The sequence below is a fragment of the Arachis hypogaea genome, chromosome 14 (genome assembly GCF_003086295.3).
Source record: "Arachis hypogaea cultivar Tifrunner chromosome 14, arahy.Tifrunner.gnm2.J5K5, whole genome shotgun sequence".
Lineage (NCBI taxonomy): Eukaryota > Viridiplantae > Streptophyta > Magnoliopsida > Fabales > Fabaceae > Arachis > Arachis hypogaea.
Window position 1 is genome coordinate 23986604 of NC_092049.1, and position 14366 is coordinate 24000969.

A 14366-nucleotide genomic window follows, 5' to 3' on the forward strand; every position below is an offset into this window, starting at 1 on the left:
AAAGATTTTTCAAAGATTGCTAAACCCCTCAGCAACCTACTTGTCTCAAATACTCCCTTTGTTTTTGATAGAGAGTGTATGTTAGCCTTTGATGAATTTAAAAACAGACTTTCTTCTGCACCTATTATAGCACCACCTAGCTAGTATCTACCATTTGAATTGATGTGTGATGCATCTGATTTTGCTGTTGGTGCTGTTCTAGGACAAAGGAAAGACAAGCTAGTACACGTTATTTACTATGCTAGCAAAGTCCTCAATGAGAATCAAAGGAACTACACTACTACAGAGAAGGAACTTTTAGCCATAGTCTTTGCTTTTGACAAGTTTAGATCATATCTTATTGGTTCCAAAATTACTGTTTTCACTGATCATGCATCCCTCAAATATTTGTTGACTAAGCAAAAATCCAAGCCTAGGTTGATAAGGTGGGTCTTGCTACTTCAAGAGTTCAACATAGAGATTAAAGATCGAAGTGGAGCAGAGAACAAGGTGACTGACCATCTATCAAGAATCCCACATGAAGAGGATGAAGCACAATAACTTGAAGTGAATGAAAGTTTCCCTGATGAGAAGTTGATGATGATTAAATAGAGCCCTTGGTTTGCTGATATAGCTAACTTCAAGGCTATTGGGGAGCTGCCCACCAACATCAACAAGCACATGAGGAGAAAACTAATCAATGATGCCAAACACTATATTTGGGATGAACCCTACTTGTTCAAAAAGGGTGTTGATAGAATCTTGAGGAGGTGTATTTCACAAGAGGAAGGACAAGAAGTGTTGTGGCAATGCCATGGATTCGCATATAGAGGCCATTTTGGTGGGGAAAGAACTGCAGCTAAGGTGCTCCAAAGTGAGTTCTATTGGCCAACAATGTTCAAGGATGCAAAGGAGTTGGTATCAAAGTGCAATGAATGCCAAAGGGTTGGAAATCTACCCAAGAAAAATGAGATGCCACAGAGGTTTATAATGGAATTGGAATTGTTTGACATATGAGGTATTGATTTTATGGGACCATTCCCATCCTCATACTCAAATAATTATATACTAGTGGCTGTAGATTATGTCTCAAAGTGGGTAAAAGCCATAGCCACAGCAACAAATGACAACAAGGTTGTGATAAGCTTCTTAAGAAGAAATATCTTCAGCCAATTTGGAGTTCCTAGAGCCTTATTAGTGATGGAGGGTCACACTTCTGCAACAAGCAACTTGAGACAATCCTACTCAAGTATGGAGTCAAGCATAAAGTAGCAATCCCATACCACCCACAGACCAACGAGCAAGCTGAGATATCGAATAGAGAGCTCAAAAGAATCCTTGAAAGGACTATTGGTAATTCAAGAAAAGAATGGTCCAAAAAGCTAGATGATGCATTATGGGCCTATAAGACAGCCTTCAAGACACCTATTGGGATGTCTCTATACCAGCTGGTGTTTGGAAAGGCTTGCCACTTACCAGTGGAGCTTGAACACAGAGCATTTTGGGCTCTAAAGATGTTAAACTTGGATGATCAAGCTGCTGGAGAAAGAAGGCTAATGCAACTCAATGAGCTGGAAGAATTCAGAAATCAAGCTTATGAGAATGCCACGATTTACAAGGAAAACACAAAGAAATGGCATGATCAAAATATAGCAAGGAGAGAGTTCACAGAAGGCCAGAAAGTGCTGCTATACAACTCAAGGCTCAAGTTCTTCCCAAGAAGCTTAAGTCTCGATGGTCTGGACCCTTCACCATCCTCAAGGTCTCACCCTATGGTCATGTAGAGCTCATGGAAGACAAAACACAAAGAACTTTTATGGTGAATGGCCATAGACTCAAGCATTACATGGGAGGCTCACTGGATGAGCAGAGAGTGAGCTACAACCTCAGCTGAAGAGGGAAGAACGTCAAGCTAGTGACGATAAAGAAGCGCTAGTTGGAAGGCACCCCAACACTCTATATCCTTTTGATCTCTTGCTTTCTAGAAGTAGCTTCAAAATTGCCAATTTAGATAGTTTAAGTTCGAGTTTAATATTTTTGTTTCCCTTGCTTTCTAAAAGTAGATTGTAAGTGATAGATTAGGTAGTTTAAATGTCAGTTTAAATATTTGATAGTTAGTAATTCTTCAACTTGTTTTTTTTCGTTTTTTTTCTTTTTCTGAAAATGCAAATTGATGAACACACTTACTGATGATGAGTGATTGGGCTGGGAACTAGCTAAAAAGCTAAGTTTGGTGTGGCCACTAACCCACTTAATCTAGGCTTACAACCCTTTGAATGAATTAATTTTGAGAATAAGCTCAGAGATTAAGTTTGGTGTGACGCACCACCATATGATGTTCACATAGCAAGCCCAGCATGTTCTTAGTTTGAATGCATTAAGTAAATTGGCTATGCATATAAGGTCACTTTAATGTGTACAGAAGGAGTTAAAGAATGTGAAAGAAGTGAATTTATTTCACCCTTATGAACACATTAAAAATCCAATGATAAGCCTAATTTATTAGATGCAAGAAAATTAATTTTGGTGTCCCAAGGGACACTCATCAAATGCAATTCAATTGTTTGTATAAAAGGGAATATAAAGAGATTCTTTTCACTAATGGGGTTTTCAGTTTTCACTTTCAGGAGAGAGGATGGGGCCCACATGATTGATAGTTCATCAAGGAAGGAGTCAAAATGTACTTGCACTTTGGAACTCATATGTATATGCTCTTGCTTAAGGTATAATCAAAAGGTAGTCCAACGATGTTTCGCTGCCAATGATCTCATCTTAATCCGAAATGACATCTGAGCGGGTCGACCAGGAGAAGGGAAGCTAGCAGCCAACTGGAAAGGACCTTACTGAGTTATAGAAGTACTGGGAAAAGGTTACTACAAGGTGTCCGACCTCGAGGGGTGAGAGCTACCAAGGTCATGGCATGCCTGTAACCTAAAAAGGTACTATAGTTAGAGAATAATAAAAGATCTTAGGTTAAAGTGCACTTTTTTTCCTGAAAATGTTTTTTAATGAGGCACCAGGCCAAGATCTACAAAATTGCCCAACCTAGAAGGGTAAGCACTCATATGTATACGCTCTTGCTTATATTTCTATCTTTTATTATCATTTGAATAAAAGTTTTCAGATTCCCTGAAAAGTTTCCTACCAAGACGCATTAATCTAAGCTCATAAAATGCAAATATTCATCGCTCAATTACAAGAAAGTCGGCAAGGTGAAAACCAAATTCATCGCCCGATTACAAAGAGGTTGGCAAGGTGAAAGCGGTAGTAGCAAATTAATGCAAGAAGTTATAAAAAATAATCCATAAAAAGCGGCCTGACGAGGTCTGACTAAAAATGGACTACTAAAAATAACTTAGCAAGGCCCGACAGAAGAAGTCGGACTAACGAAAGGATCACTAAAAAGGGACCAAGACATCTCGCAAAGGTAAAAGAAAGGCCAGGAATGCTTTGCTGAATGGTGTGAAGTCTTGGAAAAAGACACTACTTAAAAAGCAAACGCACAAAGCCAAAAGAAGGGCTAAAAATTCGTCCAACTAAACTATAAAGAAAAGGTTCCCTTTGGAACACTACCTAGAAAGTTGTTGGAACATGACTGAAAAGCTCAGATAAAGGGGTCACGCGATCAAAGGAGCCCAGGTGCAACCTCAAAGAAAGGAGAAGGCCAAAAAGGTGGAAAAGCAACCTAAGGCCCAAAAAACGTGCGCTAAAGGGGGACACAACTCCGCCCAAAAAGCCACGATTCCAAGACAAGGCTATCAAAAGCCACGAGTCCAAGACAAGGCTATAAAAATTGTTCGAACAAACTAAAGAGGTTCTATAAGAATACTAAAAAGTTTTCGGACAAGTTAGCCCCAAGGATCACCTCACCCAAACAATAAATAGACAAACCAAAAGAGGTCGGACAGAAAAGTACCAACCATCCATAAAAATCCAAAGGTTGCAAAGGTATGATTAACTTGTCAGCAAAATGTATCCATCATAATTAAACATTAAAGACTCAAAGGCTACTTAAAGAGGTAGCCCAGGAGTTTAAAGTGTCTATTTTTGCAAAATAAAAGTTGCCAAGAAGCAACCAAGTATCAGAAAAGTCACCAACACGAAGAGTTGCAAAAAATAAAAGTTCAAAAATCCACAAGCCGGACTATGCAAATATACAGAAATCATAAGGGGTCTAAATTCTCCCCAGTGGTAGCATCCTTTGCTGAAGGAGGGGGAACAGTTGAGATTGGAGTAGCATCCACAGTCCCATCCTCCCGGTTCAGGATTTGGACATCAGGCTCAGGCTCGGGATGGTCGACCTCAGCTGAAGGAGTTGAAGAAGTTGAGGCTGTTGAAGCTTTGGCTGGCAGCACAGGAGGAGGACCTTCATCGTCATCATCAGCGACAGGCACAATTTGGGCATCCACCACTACATTGTCCGTGCCAAACAAGGAGAGATCGGCCTCAGGGACAATAACTCGAACATGTGCCTTCAGGATCTAGAACATATCGGTCATACTAGTCACCATATGACCCTGAAGCTCAACATAATCATCTTGGACCAATTGAAGTCTCTCCTTGGCCTCTAGTAGCTCGCCATAAGTCCGGGTATAGATCTCCTTATACTTTTTGGTAGCCTCATCAGACAAATTGGCAGCAGCCTCCGCCCTGGTAGCCCGCTCCTTTTCCTTCTCCACATCGATCTCCAGCTTTGCCACCTTGGCATTGAGCTCATCCTTCAAGCCCTTGACCCTGTCATACTCAGCCTTCGCTTCCTCCATAAAAGCCCTAGTGGTATGGACAGAAGACTCCTTAATAATTTGGGAAAGGGCTGCACTAATGTTAGCAACCCGGATACTACTGGAGACAATAAAATCTACGTGACGGAGAAGTGACACATCATCCAGAGGAATCTTGCCGTGAGGGGCAATCAGTTCATCAGCAAACCCCACGACATCAAAGTCCTTACTATTCAGATCAAAAGAACCCACAGTTTTTTGTCTTTTCGGGAGAGGACCAGCAGCAGTAGGAGAGGAGGTAGCACCAGAAGATGGTTGAATTGGGTTAGAAGGAACATTCTGAACTTGAGGAGTTGGAATGATCTTCCTCGGCCCAGAAGCATCAGAGGTCGGCCTCTTCAGAGGCAGTTGGGAAGATCCCTCTCTAGAAGCCTTCACTGTCAGATTCTGCGCAGCGGTCGCCTTCTTTTCTCTACGGAAGGCCTTCATGGAGTCCGTAGACTTCACCATTTCTGAAAAAGAAACCAACAAAACCAAGTTACAGGTAAGAAAGTTATAAATCGGCAAACAAACAAAAAAGGAAAGCTAAAAAGAAGTCGCCCACTACCCAGCTCAGCACGAAGGAGGAAAGGATCTCCCAGAAACCTCTTTGTATCTAGGTGAGGAGGCTCCCCCAGTTCTCCTCTAACACACTCATAAAGGCTTGCTCTATCTCGCTCAAGCTCTCCCAAGAATACTTAACCACTACTGGATCCTTTTGCCATGACAAAGGGAAGGTGGGTTCAACATTTTCATCTAAAAAGAAGGGTCGAGCTCCCTCTATAGCTCAGACCTTGAAGTAATAATTCTTGAAGTCACGAAAAGACTCATCATACATAGAGAAGACCTTCTTCCCTTGAGTAGCTTAGAAAGAAATCCAAGAGGCTTTCTTCTTAGCAACCCCAGGCTTTGTCAACACAAAAATATAAAGAAAGAGAGTTTGGGTAGGTCGGACACCCAATTCCTGGCACAACAATTAAAAAACCTTTATGAAACACCATGAGTTCGGATGGAGCTGAGAAGGGGCTATATTGCAAGACCACAACAAGTCGTTCTCAAAGGTGGTAAAAGGGATGGTAATATTCTACTGACTAAAAAAGTAGTTGTTTCGGGAGTTACTTAAAACTGTTAGGTTGGTCTCAGATGAGATCTGTGGTGGCGGTCAAAGCTGATACGTCCGAGTTGTTGGAGGTGGTGGCGGTGCTGATGTAGCTGATCCATTGTCACCGGAGGGTGGTGTAACAACCCTAATTTTCGAGTAGGCGAGATCTTTTCTGAAGACACGGATTTCTCCGGAAGATCAGTAAAGGGAACAACTTTGATATATCATCAAGCATCTCAATCTTCATTGTCATTATGTCATCCTTAAGCTAGAACCTCTTCTGAGGCAAGCTCGATAATGCAATCGCGAAGAACCTTGTTTTTGAACCGTATCGGTTAGGAGTTTTGATCCTGTTTTTCGTAAATAGTCTCTGTTTGACGAACCAGACTTGATTCATGAGAGAAGATAGATAATAGTATAATATTATCATTATATGAGTATTAGAAGCTGCTAGAATGATATTATAAGGTTACCTGGTCAGTTTTAGTTTAAAACAAGAAATTGGTTTAACCGGATTTACAGTTTACTAGTGCAGCTTAGCACCAACACTCTCTGATGACTTTAGCAATGCTAAGGCCTCATCATACATGTTCTATTCTCTTAATAAATATGTTACTAGTGTCATTTATGTTAGTAGCTCAGAAAATAATTTTTAGAGATGTTTTTACAAGTGTTCCGATACATCTAGTTTTAGTAGTTATACACTTGAGATTTTTTAATATTATTTTAACCCACCTCCAAGCCAACCAATCACAACTCACCCTACACCCTCAAGACACTCCAAGGCTGGTCATTTACTCCCTTTGGATGAAAATGAGAAGAGAGAAAAGAGAGAAACTTTCATGAGCACTTAATCTTCAAAGCTTGATTTCTTCTGAACTAAAACTCAAATCAAAACTCCGATTTCACCAAAATGATCCTCTCTTCTTCCTCTATATAACCATGTAACTTATCAAGGCTGGAAATAAGGTGAGATGGCTGTTCCTTTCCCCTTTCAATTCGGTTTTCAAGGAAACATGCTTAAACATGTGTTTTCTTGATGTTCTTCCTTAGGAATCATGCTTAACTTGACTTGAGGGCCAAGAAACGTGACTTTCCAGCAAGTCTAAGGTTAGAAATCACCTCCTAACATGCTGAGGGAGATTTGGTTAGTTGAGGATTTTTGGATTTAAAGTTGTTCTTGATGTGATTTAGGTGGAAAAAGTGCTTTAAGAACACTTCAAAGAGTAACTGGATTTGGAGCAGCAAATCAAGATAGGGTTTGACGAATTTAATCTTGATTGATTGTGTTTGAGATGTGTGATTATGATATGGTTTGGTTCTGCTTGAAATTGATTGCTTATATGAGTTATTCTTGGTGAAAGTTTATTGAAAATTTGATGAAATTTGATGATATTCAAGCTATGAAATATGTTCTTGAGTGCAGCTGGAAAAACGAACCCTAATCCTTAAATTGAGGTTCAATTTGTGTTGAAATCATGTGGAAAATATGGGGTTTTAGTGGCTGAAAATTTATTATGAATTATGGTAAAAATCGGTTGCGGAAAAGACTGAAAAACGGGTAAAAACAGAGAAAGAATCTGAAGAATTTACGAAGAACACAAAGAACACTTTGAGTATGGTGAAGAACATTGAAGAACATCTTTTAAAGTTAGGGTGGTTAAAGTAGAAATATTAAAAGTTATCAGGGTAAAAAGTTAATTTTTAAAGTGAAAAGGTAAAGGCAAGGTAATTTTCGAAAATTTAATGATAAAATAATAAATAATAATAAAATATTAAATAATAATATTTAATTAAAAATAATATTTTAATAAAAATAATAAAATAATACGGAAAAGGCAGTTTTCTGTAAAAGTTTTAGAAAGACAACTTTAAGCGCAGAATCTCATAATTACCTTCATAAAATACTTAGGGAGTGGTAATAACATATTAGTGAGGCAAAGATAAAAGAAAGATAAGAAGTTAAAGAAAAGATAAAAACCAAAGAAAAAGTCTATAAAGTTCTAATGACAGAAAGACAGACAGAGACTAGCGAACGAACTAGGGCAACATAGTTAGTCCTTGAGTTGCGACTAGGGTTAGGTATAATATGAAGAGTTAAACTGTTTCAGTATAGACTTAATGAACCTATACTTGGAACAGACTAACTATTCATACCGAAATTTACATAAGCTTTAAATACATATGTTAAGCAGAGAAATCAGAGCAGAGTAAAGAAACACAGAGAACAGAGTAACCAGAGCAGAATAAAGTGATACAGAGAAAAGGGTAATCAGAGCAAAGTAAAAAGACAAAGAGAAAAGAGTAATGTGATAAAGAGAAATGGTTTGAGTTAAGATGTTGTAAAAGCAAAAGTTGTAGAGTTTGTATAGCATGATTGAATAGAGAAAGAAAGAGGTACTGCATAAGAATGTGATAGTGATGATGAATAATGAGAATGTTAATGAATGATGATAATGAGAATGATTATGTAAGAATCTGCTGCAGAGAGGCAGTCAGATAGTTGGTGGTACGACCACTGAGAACGCTTTCCTGGGATACCTTGCTATAATGCTTTGCTGTAAGACAGAGGTTGCTTACAGAGGTATCGATATTAGTGTGCTCCTGTAAGACAAAGGTTGCTTACAGTGAGTGTGTTGTTGCTCCTGTAAGACAGAGGTTGCTTACAGTGAGTGTGTTGTGCTCCTGTAAGACAAAGGTTGCTTACAGTGAGTGTGTTGGGCGTATATCGGCTAATAAGTGCCGCCCTGCAAGACAAAGGTTGCTTGCAGTGGGTATTGCCAACAGGAAAGTCTTATCCAGACAGAGGTTGCTGGGTAACGTTCGGAGCGGCTATGTAACCGACAAATGAGCTCATTACCTGCGCTAGGGCTAGACATGCATCATACTTGGTTGCACATTTCCTCTGTTATGATTGTTGTTTGAATGTATGCTTTCTTTGTTTGTATTATATTCATTGTGTTTGTGTTTTGTTTTCTTGTATTTCTTTTGTTTGTGTTTTTCTTTTTGTTTTCTCTATTTTCTCTATTTATCTGTTTCTTCTGTCTATTGCTTATCGGTATTCTGCTATTTATCTGCTAAATAACATAGATTAATGAACTTAACTAATAACCCCGACCCTACTAAGAACTCCCCAGTTCTTACCCCTTCTCTCTCCCTTCCCCCTTCAGATGGAAGCATGAGTACCCTTCCGTAGTTTGCTGATAACTGTTCGCAAGGAAAGGATTCCGCTTTAGATAGTCTTCTGAGTCTAGGGTGAATCTCGTTCTCTGTTTATATATATATACTGTGAGGACAGCCAATGTCTGCACCCTATTTGTACGTGAACTTTAACCTAAATCCTGTAAACGAGACTCCTGTTGTGTGGCTACCTGATGAGGTACCAGAGAGACGTCATATGGCAATGTCTAATCGTGCAGAGGAATAGTAGATGATGTTCCACCTTCTGATGATGTTCCACCTGACTTGAGTTTTAAAGACTTAGAACGTACTTTCCCTCGCTTAGTAGTTTAGAGGGACTAGGTGAGTATAGAATCTAGGCTAGCCTGGGTGCCAGCTTAGGGACTTCTTGAATAGGTCAGGACCTGGGATGTTGTATGTATATATATGTATATAGATATTATTTAGCTATATCTAGGGGTGTTCTAACTAACAGTCTATTTTCTAATAAAGGCTGAATCACCGAATGCTGTCAACTACTTGTGATGTATTTATGTGTGGTTGTTTATAACTATTTTACCTGTTATTATTTGTGAATTGATTATAAATAATTCTGTTTATTAATTCAAACGTTTTCACAAAAAAGTACCTCGCTAACTAACTACGCTTTTAACAATGAATTAGGCTCATATAATAAATAATAGATAATAATTAGGATGACAAATTGGTAGCACTCAGTTTCTGGTATGTCCTAGGCGTACTAAAAATTGGGTCGTTACAGGTGGTAGAACCTGCAAGAGACTCCGATGCTTAAGTTAGCATAGGTTTTAAGCAGATTTTTAGTAGAATAAGAGTATGAGTTATACCTAGGTGCTCCAGTGTATTTATAATAGTGGGGAGTGACCTTTCTTGATGAGATAAGTTAGGTATCTTATCTTATCTTTTGAGTGAAGTCCTCTTATCTTGAGGGGAGTCACCTTTATCTTTTCAGGCTTTAGTTGCCTTTAGATTGGGCTTCGTCCCTTTATTTGGGTCTGTTTGGGCTCCCTGTAGCGATTTGGCCGAGCTCTTTAAGAGGAGCTCGGGTAATTCTGACCTGAAGAGGTCGGTCGACTTGTCTTCCATAAGCCCGATTCGTACAGCTCGACCCAGGGCATGAACAGTGCCCCTGCTTGAGCATGGTCTTCTTTTTGAGGTTAAGCCTTTTTTGGGCTTTTCGATCTCCTTTGGGGAAGCCGAGCTTGAGCATCTTGATGCGGAGCGTTTTTTCTCACTCCTTTTTAATTAAGACGCGCGTTTTGCATTTTCCTTGGGAATGTGCAAAGGTTTAAATACTCATTTAACTCTTTGCCGTTTCCTCTTGTTTCCCTCTTCGTATCTTCATTTGAATTTCACAGCCTCTTTTTTTAGTTTTCCCTTCTCCATGTTTACTGTAACTTCTCCTTTTCTCTTTGCTCTGTTTCTGGTTTGTCCTGCGATTTTCTTCATTCTCTTGACCCTAAGTTTTCTCGTCTTCGTGCTCTCCTTGCTTTCAGAAGTGATCGTCGGTGTAGGCTCTGATAAACCCATATTTTATGATATCTTTTGTGCTCAATTTAAGTGATTTATTCAATCCTTCACCCACTTATTCATGTGAATTGCATGGTTTCACTTTTCCTTCCTTATTATGTGATATATGTGAAAAATATGTTTTCTATGCTTTAAAAATATTTATTTTAATTACCCTTTATTACCATTCGATGCCGTGATTTGTGTGTTAAGTATTTTCAAATCTCCTAAGACAGGAATGATTTAAAGGATGGAAAGGAAACATACAAAAATGGAAGAAAAACACAAAATGGAGTTTTTGAAGAAACTGGCAGCGACGCGAACGCATGGACGACGCGGCCGCAGGACTAGCGCGAAAAGGCAGCGACGCAAACGCGTGACTGACGCGGACGCGTGCCTGGAGCAGAACACAAATGACACGTACGCGTGACCAAAGCGAACGCGTGACAAGGAAAACTCCCAGATGACGCGAACACGTGACCCACGCGGACGCGTGACAGACGCCACGTGCAGAAACTGCAGAAAATGTCCCCAGCGATTTCTGAAACCTTTTGGCCCAGATCCAAGTCCAAAAAACACAGATTAGAGGTTATAAAGTGGAGGAATACATCCATTCATGAGGAGGCATTCCATTATTCACTTTTCATGATTTAGATGTAGTTTTTAGAGAGAGAGGTTCTCTCCTCTCTCTTAGGATTTAGGATTTTAGAATTTCTATCAGTTTAGTTCAATTCATCTTCAGTCTCAGGTTCAATATTCCTTTTACTTTATATTTCTCTTCTGATTTCAAATACTTTAATGCTTTTATTTGTTGACTACTTATGTTGCCAATTTGGCTTATAAACCATTTATGTTAGGACTTTTCTTTATTTAATATAAATTGAGGTAATTCAGATTTATGATTCTTATTTAGCTTTTTATATTCTTGGCTTTAATTGATTAACTGGAGACTCTTGAGTTATCAAACTTATCGTGGTTGATAATTGTTATCTTTGCTAATTAACTTGAATTCTACTAACTCTAGTCCTTTCTTGGGGATTGACTAGGAATTGAGGATCACACTAAGTAGTCCACTTGACTTTCCTTTGCTTTAGTAAAGGTTAACTAAGTGGGATCAAACTCAATTCTCATCACCACCAATAAGGATAACTAGGATAGGACTTCCAAATTTTCATACCTTGCCAAGAGTTTATTTTATAATCATTTATTTATTTTTCTTGTCATTTAAATTACATGTTCCTTACTTTCAAAACCCCAATTTACAAGACTCATAACCAATAATAAGAACATACCTCCCTGCAATTCCTTGAGAGGACGACTCGAGGTTTGAATACTTCGGTTATCAATTTGTTTAGGGGTTTGTTACTTGTGACAACCAAAACGTTTGTAAGAAAGGGATTCCTTGCTGGTTTAGAAGCTATACTTGCAACGAGGATTTATTTTGTGAAAATTCTAGACCACGCATGAATTTTGCTCTTTCAGGCTCGCCATTTGCTTTGATATTCATCGTCTTCTTTACAGGTTAGTCTTCTTCTTTGTCTTTACTCTTTCTGTGCTATATATATTTTGAGAAGTTTTTGATCCTTGCTTGACTTCGTGTTGGAAAGTTTGAATCTTTTTTTGTTTGCTGTGTCTGATCATTTCTGCCATGTGCGCTGCTTTAGGGCTTCTTCGATTTACCACTTTGTTTTTGCCCCCTTTTACTTTGAATACATAGATTTCTTTTTGTTTGGAGTTTTGAGTAATGGACTGTAAAAAAGGTAGCATCTTTTGATGTCTTCTGCATAGTGTGTTTGATGTTGATGGTTTTTATGTCTTGTATGACATTGATGATTTCCTTTATGAGATCCTTTTGCTGATAAATTTTGAAAAGATGGTAACTTTGATGTCTTTTTGTGATTTGTGACTTTCTTTTCGGAGTGTCATTGTTGGATGAGGGTTTTTTTGATAGATGAGCGTAGACTATAGATTTTTCCTGAATCCTTATTCTATTACTGCCTCCAAAGGATGCCCCTGGACCTTGGTGTGAGTCCTGGGGTTTCCTTTCGCTACTGTATCTGACTTCTAACATTTGTATGCTTTAGTTCGAGTTATCTCCATATTTGTCCGAGATGTTCTCTTGATTTGTCCAAGTTGTTGATTAGTAACCCATTTTCCTTTTTCTTACTATAGGACTAGTTGACCCATGTTTTCTCGCAAAAAGATTGTCGAGACGTCTTCCAAAGTCCCCGAGGGCATGTCTGACTGGCTGGACTCCCTCGTCTTGATGTGTGTTTCTGTGGTTAATTCTGAGTATTGTGTGCAGCTTAGGAGACATCACAGGGTTTGTAGGAGTAGAGATCAGGAGAAAAACTACGAGTTGGTGGCGCCTGACCCTGATGAGAGGGTTTGTTTTCCTTCTCTGATTCAAGGGGAACATCCCTTCTTTTATTCTTACGATTACTTTTTTAGCCAAATGAACATCACTATTCCCTTTATTTTCTTTGAGATCGACTTGTTGTGGTCCTGTAATGCTGCCCCTTCTCAGCTTCACCCGAACTCGTGGGGCTTCATAAAAATCTTCCAACTATTGTGCCAAGAACTGGATGTCCGACCTTCTCAGACTCTATTTCTTTACCTTTTTGTTTTGACGAAACCTGGGGCAGCTAAGAAGAAGGCTTCCTGGATTTCTTTCCGAGCTGCCCAGGGAAAGAAAGTTTTTTCTATGTATGATGAATCTTTTAGGGATTTTAAGAACTATTTCTTCAAGGTCTGAGCTGTTGAAGGAGCTCGGCCCTTCTTTTTGGATGAGAATGATGAACCTGCCTTCCCCCTATCCTGGCAACAGAATGTAGTAGTGTCTAAGTATACTTGGGAAATGTTGGATGAGGTTGAGCAGGCTTTTGTTCATGTACTAGAAGAGAATTGGGGGGAGCCTCCTTATCTTGATACGAAGAGGTTCTTGGGGAATCCCTCCCTTCTTCGAACTGAATTGGATAGCTGCCAATTTCTTTGCTAGCTTTATCTTTGTTATTTTGTTTGTTTTTATCAATCCATCTCTTTCCAACTTGGGACTTTGGTTTTGCTGCTTTATTTTTTCAGAGATGGTAAAGACTACTGACTCTATGAAAGCTTTTAAAAAGGCTAGAAAGGCGACTGCTACCCAGAATGTTTCGACCAAAGGTCCTGGGGAGGGATCTTCTAATGTTACGCTGAGGAGGTCGACCTCAGACACTTTCGGACCGAGGAAGAACATCCCAACTCCCCAAGTCCGCTTGGCTCCTTCTGATCCTCTCCAGTCGACCTCTGGTACAGCCTCTCCCTCTGCTACTAGTCCTGCCCCCAAGAAGCAGAAGACTGCTGAACCCTATAATCTGGATGCCCCTGACTTTGATGCTGTGGGGTTTGTTGATAACCATATTGCTCCCTATGGCCGACTTTCTATGGACGACGTGTCCATCCTGCACCACCTGGATTTTATCACCAGAAGTAGTGTTCGGATGGCACACATGGGTGCGGCTTTGTTTTGCTCGATCCAAGACTCTCCCGTCCATGCAACGAAGGAGTTTATGCTGGAAGCCAAGTCGGAGTATGATCGGATCAAGGTTTGAAGGATGAGCTGGACGCTAGAGTTATTAAGTTGGAGCTGGATTTGGAAAAGGAGAAAGCCCGAGCTACTGCCGCTATGGCTTCTGCCAAGCTGTCCGAGGAGACGGCGCTGCAGCATAAGGAGAGCTATGTCCGTACTTATGGCGAGTTGTTGGAGGCACGGGAGAGTGTGGAGAATGCTCATGCTAATTATGCTGAGCTTCAGAGTCATCTAGTGGGTAGCATGACTG